Genomic DNA, 14,372 nt, shown 5'->3' on the forward strand with positions numbered 1-14,372 from the left:
TCGAGGGATGGATTTACTCGTAGCTTGACCTATCTGAGTGTGCCCTGAGAACGAGATATGTGCAGCTCCTATCGGGATTTGTTGGCACATTCGGGCGGTGTTGTTGGACTTGTTTTACCATTGTCGAGGATGTCTTGTAACCGGGATGCCGAGTCTGATCGGATTGTCTTGGGAGAAGGAATATCCTTCGTTGACCATGAGAGCTTGTGATGGGCTAAGTTGGGACACCCCTACAGGGATTGAACTTTCGAAAGCCGTGCCAGCGGTTATGGGCAGATGGGAATTTGTTAATGTCCGGTTGTAGAAAACCTGAAGCTTATCTTAATTAAAATGCACCAACCGCGTCTGTAACCGTGATGGTCTCTTCTCGGTGGAGTCCGGGAAGTGAACACGGTGTTGGAGTTATGCTTGACGTAGGTTGCTCTAGGATCACTTCTTGATCATAGATTCTCGACCGTGCTTTTGCCTTCTCTTCTCGCTCTCATTTGCGTATGTTAGCCACCATATATGCTAGTCGCTTGCTGCAGCTCCACCTCATACCTTTTACCCTACCTATAAGCTTAAATAGTCTTGATCGCGAGGGTGTAAGATTGCTGAGTCCCCGTGACTCACAGATACTTCCAAAACCAGTTTGCAGGTGCCAATGTTACCAAGCAGGTGACGCAACCAAGCTCAAGGGTGATCTCGATGAAGATCTTGTCCTTTGTGTTGTTCTGTTTCCAGTTGATCAGTAGTGGAGCCCAGTTAGGGTCGGTCGGGGATCTGTGTATCATTTGGGGTAGTCTTCTTTTATTTCGGTTCCGTAGTCGGACCTTGATTGTATCTGGTTGATGTAATGCTTTATTCATGTATTGTGTGAAGTGGCGATTGTAAGCCAACTATGTATCTCTTTCCCTTATGTATTACATGGGTTGTGTGAAGATTACCTCACTTGCGACATTGCTTTCAATGCGGTTATGCCTCTAAGTCGTGCTTCGACACGTGGGAGATATAGCCGCATCGAGGGCATTACAAGTTGGTAATCAGAGCCTTCCCCGACCTTAGGAGCCCCCTGCTTGATCGAATCACTGGCGTTGTCGAGTCTAGAAAAATGTTTTGAGTCATTTAGGAATTATATATCGGAGAGTTAGGAATTCTTTTTACTCCTCAGTCCCTTCGTCGTTCTGGTGAGGCATCCTGACGTAGAGTTTTGACTCTTCTCTCTTGAAATTTCACTAAAAAAAGTTTAGGATCACGCGGGTATCCTGGAATCTTCTGAAGGTTTTGTGATGAGAACATTGTTCTTAGTGCCTCCTGACATTCAGGGGTTGTGGCAATGTCTCGGGGAGTTGAGCTCCGATGTGTTATCGTCACAATTTTATCGTTGAGATTCTGGAATACCTGAGTTTCGCCGACATCGAAAATCTCTTTTATGCAGTTGTTGGTGAGATAACCTCGACGCCACCCAGTACTGGGGCGGGAGTTCGGGAGTATTGCCATAACTCGTATAATGGATGCTTTTTGAAGGTTGATGTAAACGATTTCTGAAGGTTTCTTGGTTATGTGTTGAAGGATGGATACAGCTGGATGTAGGATTTGTTAGTTTTGGGTGAGATATTATGCTTCCCCTGTATCCCCAACACCCGATTGCATAACCGAAAAATTTCGGGAGTCTATAAGTGGGAATTCAAGTAGCTCTTAGGATATCTTTCTGACAGATGTATGATATGAGATTGGGGTTCGACGTCTAGTGGTCCGCCTATTCACGGTTGGTTTTACAGTGGTCTCGTCGTGTCTTAAAGAGTCCTTGGCTATGATGACTCGGGGACGCTTCGTATGTCATGTGCACTACCATGTACATGATGGTGCTATACGATCGAGCTCGTGTAGGCCCCACCACGAAAATTTCGAACAAAATCTCTATCATATGTTTGTTCCGGCTTATTTTGCAAGCCAATCCTTTGTTTTGTTTTGAGTTGTGGTATTCGAGTTGCTTCGAAGTCAAATGTTGATTCCATACCTTTTCCAAGCGGTGTTCTCATGTTCCTATGTGAATACTAATCCGTCATGATAATCGAGATTGTCATGTTAATCCTTTTCAACCGGTGTGCTTCTCTTCAAGCGGATCCGATCATTTCAACATCCGCAAGATCACCTCTCGGTTTTCCCTACGTTGTTGGTTTATCTGTCCCCAAGGTGTCTTTGTTTTCCCGCCCACCCACCCTTTTTTTTCTTAAAGGATTCAGATTTCTTATTCAAGTATCATTTTATTGATGGAAGTCTCTACATTCTTTTCCGTTAATGTTCTTATCCGGTGATTCTCATGAATATGCTCTACAAGTTATCTTTCTTCATTCTTTTCTTCTCCGGTGGACTCAATTCAAGCTTTGGTGCTGATCGTATTCCTTCCTTGTTTCAATGCTTTCCCATGCCGTTACACCTCATATTCATTCACTTCTCGCTATTCATTTGTTCCGGAGTGCTCAAGATATCTCAAAAGGCTCGTCTAGTCATTCAAGATCAGTTCAACCTATTTCAAGGTTGTTATATCATTCTAGTCATTTAAATCTTACCGGTGCATTCTCTCTTTTAAATCATTCTAAGGTGTTTCTTTTGAGTGGGCCCTAACCCACAGGTCTTTTTCCAGGACCTTACCTGAGTCTTCTAGTTCTTTCCGGAGTTATTCTGAAATTCTTTTCCAAGTTTGACGTAAGAATCATTCATCATCAGTCATATGTATTTATCCAAGATCTTTCAAATTCTTTTCATCGTTGGCTCAACCTCTCCTCTTTTAATCATTCCGGAGTGTCTCAACAATTCTTGGTGGTGTTTCTCGTTGTCATTCTCAGATTTTGAAGACCGAAGAAGACTTTTTCCTCCATATATTGCTCCATTCTCTTCAAGATTCGTGATTCCAGCTTGTCTCCATCCTCTCATAATTGTATTCGATTGTGAGAATTCTTTTCACCCATCCGGAGTAATTCAGAAGTCTTTTCAGTTTGATTATTCGGAGCCCATCATCTAATATTTATTCATTCTCAGCTTTCAGCTATGGTTCTCCAAATCTTACCGGTGCATCGTTCAAGTGATCTCTAATCAGTCATGATCTCTTCGTTCACGTGTATCTAATTTCTCTCAAACATCTTCATTCATTTTCTAATTCTTCCCGGTGGTTCTTCATCTTTTATACGTTCATTCTTCAATTCTTACGGTGGTTCGTTCAAGAGTTATTCTCCTTCGTTATCTTACAGATTCATTCGTTGTTTCCTAAATCCTACCGGCGTTTCCTTGAAGACCTTCTCAAGTTTATGTTATATCTCTCTTAATCCTTTTCAACGAGAATAAGTGGTATGCCAAATCCGTTGCTTGTCATCAATCCAAATTGGTGAAGGATAAGCATAATGTAATTCTTATTCTTGTTTCATCGAGTAAATTCTATTCCTTAGTCCGGAGGTTCATCAAATTCTCTATTTCAATTGTTTTCCATCTTTTGTTTCCGGAGTTCCAAGTTTCTTCCACATTATCTCGTCGCGAAGATCCATATATATCATCGCAAGCCTTCACCTTGTGTTTTCAACTTCTCTTTCCTTTCTTTTGATCATTCTTTTATTACCGGAGTTCTTCGTGGAGGCTCTACATGATGGTTCATCAAGGAGTTAATTCCTTCTCGAAGTGTTCATCAAGATTCTTTTCAGAGGAGTTCAAGTATTCTTCATCTTGCACTCTGAAATGCAGTACTTTCTATCTCATCTTTTGAGGTGGTGTTATGTCATTCTTGATAATTTCCCTTCGTGTTTCATGATTCCCAAGTTGTCAAGTATGAGATAGTTTAAACCCATCAATTTCTTCGAGCATGAGCATCTTTTCAACCAACCAATCTCTTCATTGGAGTTATCTTGGGTTATATTTCACCTAAAGCTTTCCCTAAGGGATTGTTGCTATTTATGGTGCTTATAAATGATCCAAGTTCTTCATTTATCCTCCCGGTGAGATAAGTTTCTCGTCTTCTTGCTCATATCAATCCAATCTATTGTTTTCCGTTAGTGGCAAAATTTCACCTCATAGTTTGAGATGTGCTCCATAAGCCAACTACAACCTTGTTCTTTGCGTTGTTGGTTTTCAAACAACTCCGTTCGACCCCTCTCCTAAAGATGTTGTTCAAGCTCATTTTGAGGTAGAAGATGTTGTTTTACCCTTCGTTCTTTTGATGCCATTCTTACATTTGTTCCGGAGGGATTGTGTTGTTGCTCTCTTCAACCAATCTTCTTGTTTTGTCAAGATCATGTTCCTTTCCTTGCTTATCCATTTAACAGGAGTGTTGTGCCCTTTTGCTCAAGTTCTTTTCACCTGATCAAGCCTTGCATCTCTTTTCAACCGGAGTGCTGTCTGAATTTGTCCTTCCTTGTTCCTTTTTCCTAACGGAGTGTTTTCAACTTTGTTCATCTCCGTTGTATTCTTTTCTCGAAATGGCTTAACCTTTTCAAGGTTCTTTGGTTTTCACTCATTTGTCAAAGAAGCAACTTAGTTTTACCTCTTCTCTTCCTCTTCCGTTTTCTCTCTTGTGCCATCCTAGATCTTGGGACGAGATCCACTCATAGTGGTGGAGTGTTGTGATGCCCCCATACCGGAGCTTCAGATGCCTTCCAGGGTTTCCGGGTTTCGTCGTGTCATTTGTTTGGATTCTTTGCATTGCATCCCCATCATGTGCATTATGTGTTTGTATTCATGCATCATGTTGCATGCTCCATGTGTGGTTCTTGCACCATCACCCCTCCTCCTTCCTTCCCTTTCTTCCATTTCTGCAAGTGCTTTGTTTCCCTTCTCTTTTGATGTTCACCTTTTCTCCAATATTCTAACACCTTGTACCTAGCCTCTCTGTCAAATTTCATCTCTATTGGAATTGGTTTGGTTAGGGCTTAAAATGGTTCAAGTTTGAATTTAATTCAAACTTGAATTATTTTTACTTCCTTTAAAATCTCCAAACCAATTTTGTTAAATAGAGCACATTTTCAGAATCATGAGTATATTTTTATATTTCTATAGCTCCTCTCATTTTCCCCCTGCTCTTTCCTTTTTGTATTTCTGTCTGCAGAAATAGAAAAAAGGAAGCAGCAGCAGCAGAGACCCCAGCCCAGCCCCCGCAAGCCACTAGCCTAGGCCGGCCCACCAAACCCCAGAGGCCCATCCGGCTACCCCAAGGCCTCAACCCTAGGCCGAAACCCCCTTCTCTTGTTCCCTCCTCCTCCCGTTCCTTACCTCAGCGGCGCCACCACACACGCAACGCACCAGGAGGAGTCCCGCTCGCTCCCCTCGCTCGTCCTCCTCCAGACCCCGTCGCTCTCCTGCCTCCTGCCTCCCACGCGCCTCCTTCCTCAGCGCCAAGCCGCCACCGCGACCGTCCTCTACTCTACCCCGCCACCAGCAAGCAGCCGCCCTCACCCAATTCGACCTCCTCCCGCTGTCCACCCCGCCGCGTCGTGCAAGCGGCCCCCATCGCTGACGACCTCCACCAGGAGCCCGCGACCCGTACACCTCCTCCCGGTCTTCCTTCCTCTGCTCCATTCACGCCTCTGCTTGTCCCACTCGTAGTGGCCGCCGCCGTGGAGCTTCGAGTCTCTGGCAGCAACAGATGCAGGTCCGGGCAGCCCTGCGCCATATCCGCCGTCTCGCCCTCGAGGACGAACCCTCGCCCCGTCTCCCTCGTCCGCATCCCCTCCGTCACTGCCCCTCCTGCTCCTCTGGTCATCTCCTCCGTCACTGTGCCTCCTGCTCCGCCGGCCATCTCCGCCGTCCTCGCCCTGTATCCAACCGGAGCTTGCCTTCCAGCTCCGGATCCACACCTCCCGCGCTCATTACCGAGACCGCGGGAGCGTTGCGACATCATCCACCCAAAAGCCGTCATGGAAGGCTTTATGCCGTGTCTTGATCTCCTGTTCACGTTGACTGGAAGACCACAAGAGATTTCTTCGTCTCCTGCACATGTTGTTGGTCAACAGTTTGATGCACACCAAGTACCTTGACACCAAGTACCCTTCGGATGCGTCAAGGCCGCCTTGGAAATCGCCAAGTACACCACCGACAAGATCACACAGATGCTCGAATGAGTGCTAAACGAAACGCCAAGTACCACGACAACCATCGGCATGTACCCCTACACCACATCGGAACGCCGAGTTTCCTCTTCGGATGTGTGTACGACTATCAGGGCCAAAAGACCAGTACACCATTATCGTCTACAAAGAACAGTGTAACGGAACCGTCAAGTTCGACTACTACTCGTGTACGGCTATGCGGGATTGCTCGGACGCCAAGTTCAACGATGCATCAAGTTCCTCGCCGTGACCCCGAACATCTATAGAAACCCGTGCAACGATAAACATGTACCACTACTGCCCCCCGTACTTCTACAGAACGTGTACCACAACCATCGCCGAAGACCCGTGAACGACTAATGATGACCCTCCAAGTTTCGTCCACGATTGCTATGTGCCACTACCATCGACGTGAACCACTACTTCCACTACGGCATGAGTACAACTACTACCACTACGACCGTGGCGAGAACGTCTACTTCCGCTACGAACTTGATTCGTTCCGAAACGTCTCGCCTCGAAGGTATAACCCTGAGACGACGCCCGTGAACGAACGAATGCATGTTGGATGAGATGCACCCTTTGTTTGCACCGTGTCCGAGTTGTAACTTTCTCGGTCCTCCTCGTTTGCCGCTAACCCGTGGAAACCCGGTTACCGGGATCACGCCACCATCTCGCATGACACGCTCATGTCACATTTCCTTCTGCACCGGTATCTCCATGAGCTACCGGAACCGATATGTTGCCACGGTAACATTTCCGTCTCGCCGCCGTGGCACCCCTTTTCCTTCCGCCATGGCGAGAAATGCTTCATATCCATGTTCATATCAACATTTTCATAAAATTGCATAAAACTTGCACATGTCATCCGCATCATGTTAACAACGTCAAGAATGTTTAAAATTGTTGTATGCATTAAATTGCTCAATGCACATGAGGATTTACCGGAATTGTTGTTTGATGTTTCCGGCCTCATTTAAAATGCCTAACTATGTTTTTCTACTCATGTTTCAACTCTTGCATGTTAATCAACTTTTAATATTGTTGGGTACCTAAACGGGAGAGAACTAAATAATTGATGTGGTGTTTCGTCAATATGCAACTTGTTGCATATTGAGCTCCACTTAACTTGTAGAGTTGTTTGTGGACTTTGTCGTGCCATGCTTTTTAAAACTAGACATGCATCATACTTGTTGTGCATCATGCCATGTTTATGTGGTGGTTGTTTACTATGTTGTTTGTTTCTTTTCCGGTGTTGCTTCTTCGGGTTAGTTCCGATAACGTCGTGTTGTGAGGATTCGTTCGACTGCGTTCGTTTGTCTTCTTCATGGACTCGTTCTTCTTCCTTTTGGGATCTCAGGCAGGATGACCATATCCTCGAAATCACTTCTATCTTTGCTTGCTAGCTGCTCGCTCTTTTGCTATGCCTATGCTGCGATACCTACCACTTGCTTATCATGCCTCCCATATTGTTGAGCCAAGCCTCTAACCCACCTTGTCCTAGAAAACCGTTGTTTGGCTATGTTACCGCTTTGCTCGGCCCCTCTTATAGCGTTGGTAGTTGCAGGTGAAGATCTGAGTTTGTTCCATGTTGGAACATGGATATTCTGTTGGGATATCACAATATCTCTTATTTAATTAATGCATCTATATACTTGGTAAAGGGTGGAAGGCTCGGCCTTATGCCCGGTGCTTTGTTCCACTCTTGCCGCCCTAGTTTCCGTCATATCGGTGTTATGTTCCTGGATATTGTGTTCCTTACACGGTTGGGTTATAGTGGGAACCCCTTGACAGTTCGCCTTGAATAAAACTCCTCTAGCAATGCCAAACCTTGGTTTTACCATTTGCCTCACCACCACCTACTTTTCCCTTGGGAGTCGCTCTCTCGAGGGTCATCTTATTTTAACCCCCCGGGCCAGTGCTCCTCTGAGTCTTGGTCCGAACCGGGCAGCCTGCGGGGCCACCTCAGGGAAACTCAAGGGCTGGTTTTACTCGTAGCTTGACCTATCTAAGTGTGCCCTGAGAACGAGATATGTGCAGCTCCTATCGGGATTTGTCGGCACATTCGGGCGGTGTTGCTGGACTTGTTTTACCATTGTCGAGGATGTCTTGTAACCGGGATGCCGAGTCTGATCGGATTGTCTTGGGAGAAAGAATATCCTTTGTTGACCGTGAGAGCTTGTCATGGGCTAAGTTGGGACACCCCTGTAGGGATTGAACTTTCGAAAGCCGTGCCCGCGGTTATGGGCAGATGGGAATTTGTTAATGTCCAGTTGTAGAAAACCTGAAGCTTATCTTAATTAAAATGCACCAACCGCGTGTGTAACCGTGATGGTCTCTTCTCGGCGGAGTCCGGGAAGTGAACACGGTGTTGGAGTTATGCTTGACGTAGGTTGCTCTAGGATCATTTCTTGATCATAGATTCTCGACCGTGCTTTTGCCTTCTCTTCTCGCTCTCATTTGCGTATGTTAGCCACCATATATGCTAGTCGCTTGCTGCAGCTCCACTCATACCTTTTACCCTACCTATAAGCTTAAATAGTCTTGATCGCGAGGGTGTAAGATTACTGAGTCCCCGTGACTCATAGATGCTTCCAAAACCAGTTTGCAGGTGCCGATGTAACCGAGCAGGTGACGCTACCAAGCTCAAGGAGGAGTTCGATGAAGATCTTGTCCTTTGTGTTGTTCCGTTTCCAGTTGATCAGTAGTGGAGCCCAGTTGGGGTCGATCGGGGATCTGTGTATCATTTGGGGTAGTCTTCTTTGATTTTGGTTCTGTAGTCGGACCTTGATTGTATCTGGTTGATGTAATGCTTTATTCATGTATTGTGTGAAGTGGCGATTGTAAGCCAACTATGTATCTCTTTCCCTTATGTATTACATGGGTTGTGTGAAGATTACCTCACTTGCGACATTGCTTTCAATGCGGTTATGCCTCTAAGTCGTGCTTCGACACGTGGGAGATATAGCCGCATCGAGGGCGTTACACAGCATAAGCGGCATCACCTTCTTCACATGCCAGGGCTATTTTCCGGCTTTTATGTACTGTAATGGTGCCTTTATAACCCGGCATCTTGAGCTGCAGATATACATAACACGGCCAAGCCATGAACTTGGCGTAAGCCGACCATCCAAACAGAGCATGATACGGGCTTTTGATTTTAACCACTTCAAAAGTTAACTTCTCAGCCCTGGAATCATATTCATCCCCAAAGGCTACTTCCAGTTCAATCTTACCAACTAGGTATGCTGACTTACCAGGGACAACACCATGAAAATCGTGTTGGATTGTTTAAGACTCTTATCAGTCAAACCCATCCGATGAAATGTCTCATAATAAAGGATGTTGATGCTACTGCCTCCGTCGATGAGCACCTCAGTGAACTTATATCCACCAACCTGAGGTGCTACCACTAAGGCCACGTGACCCAGATTATCAACCCGGGGAGGGTGATCTTCTCTGCTCCACACAATAGGCTGTTCTGACCACCTCAAATAACGTGGAATCGCCGGCTCAACGGCATTGACAACCCTCTTATGAAGCTTCTGGTCCCTCTTGCATAAACTAGTGGTAAACACGTGGTACTGCCCACTATTCAACTGTTTTGGATTACTCTAATACCCGGATTGTTGTTGTTGATTATTCTGGCCGGGTTGCTGATTATAGCCGCCCTGGTTACCCAGATGGCCCTGACCGTGAAAACCGCCTCCGCCTGACCTGCCGCCCAGGCCCTGAAAACCGCCTCCGCCTGAACCGCCGCCAGGTCCGTGGCTACCATCAAACATGTTGGAATTTTTAAATGCCTTCATGATCATACAGTCTTTCCACAGATGGGTAGTTGGCTTCTGCCGGGTGCCGTGTCTCGGACAAGGTTCATTCAGCACTTGCTCGAGGGTGGGACCTGACCTGCCTAACCGAGGGGGTTGACTACCCTTGCGCCGTTGGTTGTTGCCCTATGCATTGGTGTTAGCCACAAACTCGTCAGCCTTACGTTTATTACCTCCTTGATTTGCCGGGTCATGCTGGTGTCCCTTGCCGTTCCCGTTCTTCTTTCCATTCCCTGTTTTTTGTTCATCAGACACGTGATCCTTGGTATTGTCAGAATCAGCATATTTGACCAGGGCCGCCAACAACTGACCCATGTCATTACAGTCAAGCTTGATCCGCCCCAACTTCTGCTTCAGAGGTTCAAAACGGCAATTTTTCTCCAACATTAAGACTGCCGAGCCAGCATCCATCTTATCAGATGAATGTATTATCTCCTTGACCCGGCGCACCCAATGGGTCATGTACACACCTTCCTCTTGCTTACAATTAGTCAGGTTCACAATTGACATAGGTTGGTTGCATGTGTCCTTGAAGTTCTGAATGAACCAGGCCTTCAATTCCGCCCATGAGCCAATGCAATTGGGGGGCAATCCTTTCAACCAAGTGCGAGCCGTTCCATCCAACATCATAGTGAAATACTTAGCCATTGCTGCATCGCTGACCTCCAACAGCTCCATCGCCATCTCATAACTTTCAATCCAGGCCCTAGGCTGCAAGTCGGCCGTGTAATTAGGCACCTTATGAGGCCCCTTAAAGTCTTTTGGCAAGCGCTCGTTACATATATCCGGCACCAGGAAAGGGATGCCTCCTGTTCTTGTGGCTACTCCTGCCTCAACAGAGGTTGCCGGATAAGCCGGAAAAGCCTGATGAGCCGCCTGCTCAGCTGCTAGTTGAACCGCCATGTGAAGGGCTCCACCCTGTGCCGACTCATGCCTGCACGGTTGGTTATGGCGTTGAGCGTTGCTTGACATAGCGGCTGAGTCCATATGCCTGCTATAGCTCGGGCTCTGGCTTGGGCGAGGGGTTGAATGGATTCTGTCTCGACTGTAAGAGTACGCGTCCTGCTGCACCAGAGCTGTCTGAAGAAGTTTTCTCACCCTTCGTGTTTCGATTGCTGTCGGAGAGTCGCCTTCCATCGGGAGAGCCGCCAAACGAGCCGATGCAGCAATGAGATTCTCCAAAGGATTGGAAAAGTGACCCGATGGTATTGGTGTATAATGAGGCGGAGCGGTATTCATACGAGGCGGTTCGATGGCCCATGGCTGAACCGGTGCTCCGGGTGTCGGGATCCAATTTGCCTCCTGCGGGTTACTTGGACCGGCCCCGGGTGTGTGGAAAAGGTTCCTAGGATCGAGCGTCAGAGGTAGACGTGACTGAGTTTTCTGATGCCTTCTCCTCATGACCTCGTTTGACGCGTTCAGATCCACCGAGAGCTGGAAAGTATCCGCTTGAAGCTGCTGAGCATGAGCGTCCAAAGTCGCCCGCTCCGCGGCCATCCTGACTTCTTCCGCTAATAAATTTTCCTTGGCCTGTGCCATCTCTTCGCGTACCCATGGCACCTCCGCGTCATGCTGAGCCTTATCCGCTGGCTCCACCACAGCAGTCAACAGAGCCGTCAACTTATCCATGAGGTCCATTAGCATCTGAACCGGGGGGCGCGTGGGGTCTCCTGACCCGGCTGCTGCCGACCCAATGGTTACTGCTGCCGCAGCCATAGAGTTCTGCCCGGGTTGAGTGCCAGCCATGAAAACTCTGGCTCGATTCGGTAGCTCAAAGAGGTCCGGAATACTGCTGCCATCGGAACAGCCCCCAAGCACGTCATCTTGTAGCTGATATAAATAATATGTCTCACCTGAGGACGACTCGCTGTCGGAACAGATGGCCGTCTCATAGCCATCCACGGATCCTTCAGAAAACTCACCTCCATGGATGCAACCCACGAAGGCACGCCTTACGGTGGGTTGGGCCTGGGCGGATCTCGCACGCTGATGTTGGTGCAGACGTCCGGCTCAGGGCCCGATTCGCCAATCCGGCCGATGAAAACATGAATTCCGCCAAAGGGAACCCGGTACCCATACTCAATCGAGCCGGCCTAGGCCCCCAGCCTTCGTCGTTGATGTAGAGTTTGCCATGACGACTCTTGGTCATCCGGCCCACAGCGTATCCCTTGAGCCATTCGAAGTTGCCCTTCAAGAACTCAAATCCACCATGCGCTGGCCCCACGGTGGGCGCCAACTGTCGTGGAATTGTCACGACAGATGTCCTAGCAAAAGGACTTAGTCATAGGGCCCTCGCAACTAGGAAGCTAAAAGGGGTTAATCGGGACAAAGGACACGAGAGATTTATACTAGTTCGGCCTCTTACGATGAAGGTAAAAGCCTATGTCTAGTTGTGTTGGAATTGCTGGGGTTTCGAAGACGAGGGAGCGAATATGTTTGTCCTGGCTTCGAGTTGTTGGTTCTCGCCCTAAGCCGCCGCCGGGTCGTCCCCTTATCTACACGGGTTGACGCCTAGCGGCCTACAGAGTCCCGACTGGTTCATAAACGTGTCCGGCTCGGTGACTTCTTTATATGCCTTTCTTTACAAGTCTTTCCTTACATACATCGGTTTACAATATTGGGCCTTAAGCCGCCTATGGGCTTAGGCCTTCTACAAGTCTTTAACAAACTATCGCCTTGAATGTTACTGGATTTCTTTTGTAACCCGCCATTAGGGTTGACCCGGCCCCTCCTGGGCGGGTCTTATCTGGTAGCTATATTCCCAACAGGTTGTTACACAACAAAGATGAAGATATAACAGGGTATGTACATTATATCATATCTTTAATTATTCATTCATGAGCAACACAAAAATATGTTTTATTAACCCATTAACCTTTTATATTGCAGAATATGGATTATTAACTCTACACCAAGATATATTAAAGTTACATGGATTGAGTTAAAAGAATTTTTTGTTGACTTCAAGACATTTAACTATGAAGTTTTTGATATATCTATTCGTAGACTCATTCAGCTCGATAAATTTATGTACAGTTCTAAAAATAAGCAAAGATGGAGACACATAATGGAGTCAGATTTTGCGGTATGACTATGTTATCAAGCTTTTATATACGTTCCTTGTATATAATAAATTTATCTATATGTTTCATTCTTAGCAGTACTACATTTTTCAGATGATGGCCCTTGCAAATGATAATGCATTAACTAGCCGATAGACCATTGATCATTGAAGGAAATATGCCCTAGAGGCAATAATAAAGTTGTTATTTATATTTCCTTATATCATGATAAATGTTTAGTATTCATGCTAGAATTGTATTAACCAGAAACTTAGTACATGTGTGAATACATAGACAAATAGAGTGTCACTAGTATGCCTCTACTTGACTAACTAGTTGAATCAAAGATGGTTAAGTTTCCTAGCCATAGACATGAGTTGTCATTTGATTAATGGGATCACATCATTAGAGAATGATGTGATTGATTTGACCAATTCCATTATCTTAGCACAATGATTGTTTAGTTTGTTGCTATTGCTTTCTCCATAACTTATACATGTTCCTATGACCATGAGATCATGCAACTCCCGAATACTGGAGGAACACTTTGTGTTCTACCAAACGTCACAACATAACTGGGTGATTATAAATGTGCTCTACAGGTGTCTCCGATGGTGTTTGTTGAGTTGGCATAGATCGAGATTAGGATTTTCACTCCGATCGTCGGAGAGGTATCTTAGGGCCCTCTCGGTAATGCACATCAATATAAGCCTTGCAAGCAATGTGACTAATGAGTTAGTTGCGGGATGATGCATTACGGAACGAGTAAAGAGACTTGCCGGTAACTAGATTGAACTAGGTATTGAGATACCGATGATCGAATCTTGGGCAAGTAACATACCGATGACAAAGGGAACAATGTATATCATTATGCAGTTTGACCGATAAAGCTCTTCATAGAATATGTGGGAGCCAATATGAACATCCAGGTTCCGCTATTGGTTATTGACCGGAGACGTGTCTCGGTCATGTCTACATAGTTCTCGAACCCGTAGGGTCCGCACACTTAACATTCCGTGACGATCGGTATTATGAGTTTATGTGTTTTGATGTACCATTAGTGCAGAACCGGGCAATAGCACCGGTTCGTAAGGCCCTTTAGTGCCGGTTTGGTAACCAACGCTAAAATGTACGCACTAAAGGCCCCCCCCCCTTTAGTACCGGTTCAGCACTAACCGGTGCTAAAGGGCAACCACGTGGCACGAGCCAGCTTCGGGGGCAGGGAGCCCTTTAGTACCGGTTGGTGTCACCAACCGGTATTAAAATGTTGGGGGGGTTTTGGGTTTATGATTTCTTTTTCATTTAATTTTGTGTTTTCCATTTAATTATTTTTCGTTTGCTCGTATTTTACGATACTACATATTGTACATGTTATGCATATATATAATAGAATTTCTAGTAGAACCGATAAT

This window comes from Triticum dicoccoides, chromosome 5A, assembly GCF_002162155.2.
Source record: "Triticum dicoccoides isolate Atlit2015 ecotype Zavitan chromosome 5A, WEW_v2.0, whole genome shotgun sequence".
NCBI classification, from domain to species: Eukaryota; Viridiplantae; Streptophyta; class Magnoliopsida; order Poales; family Poaceae; genus Triticum; species Triticum dicoccoides.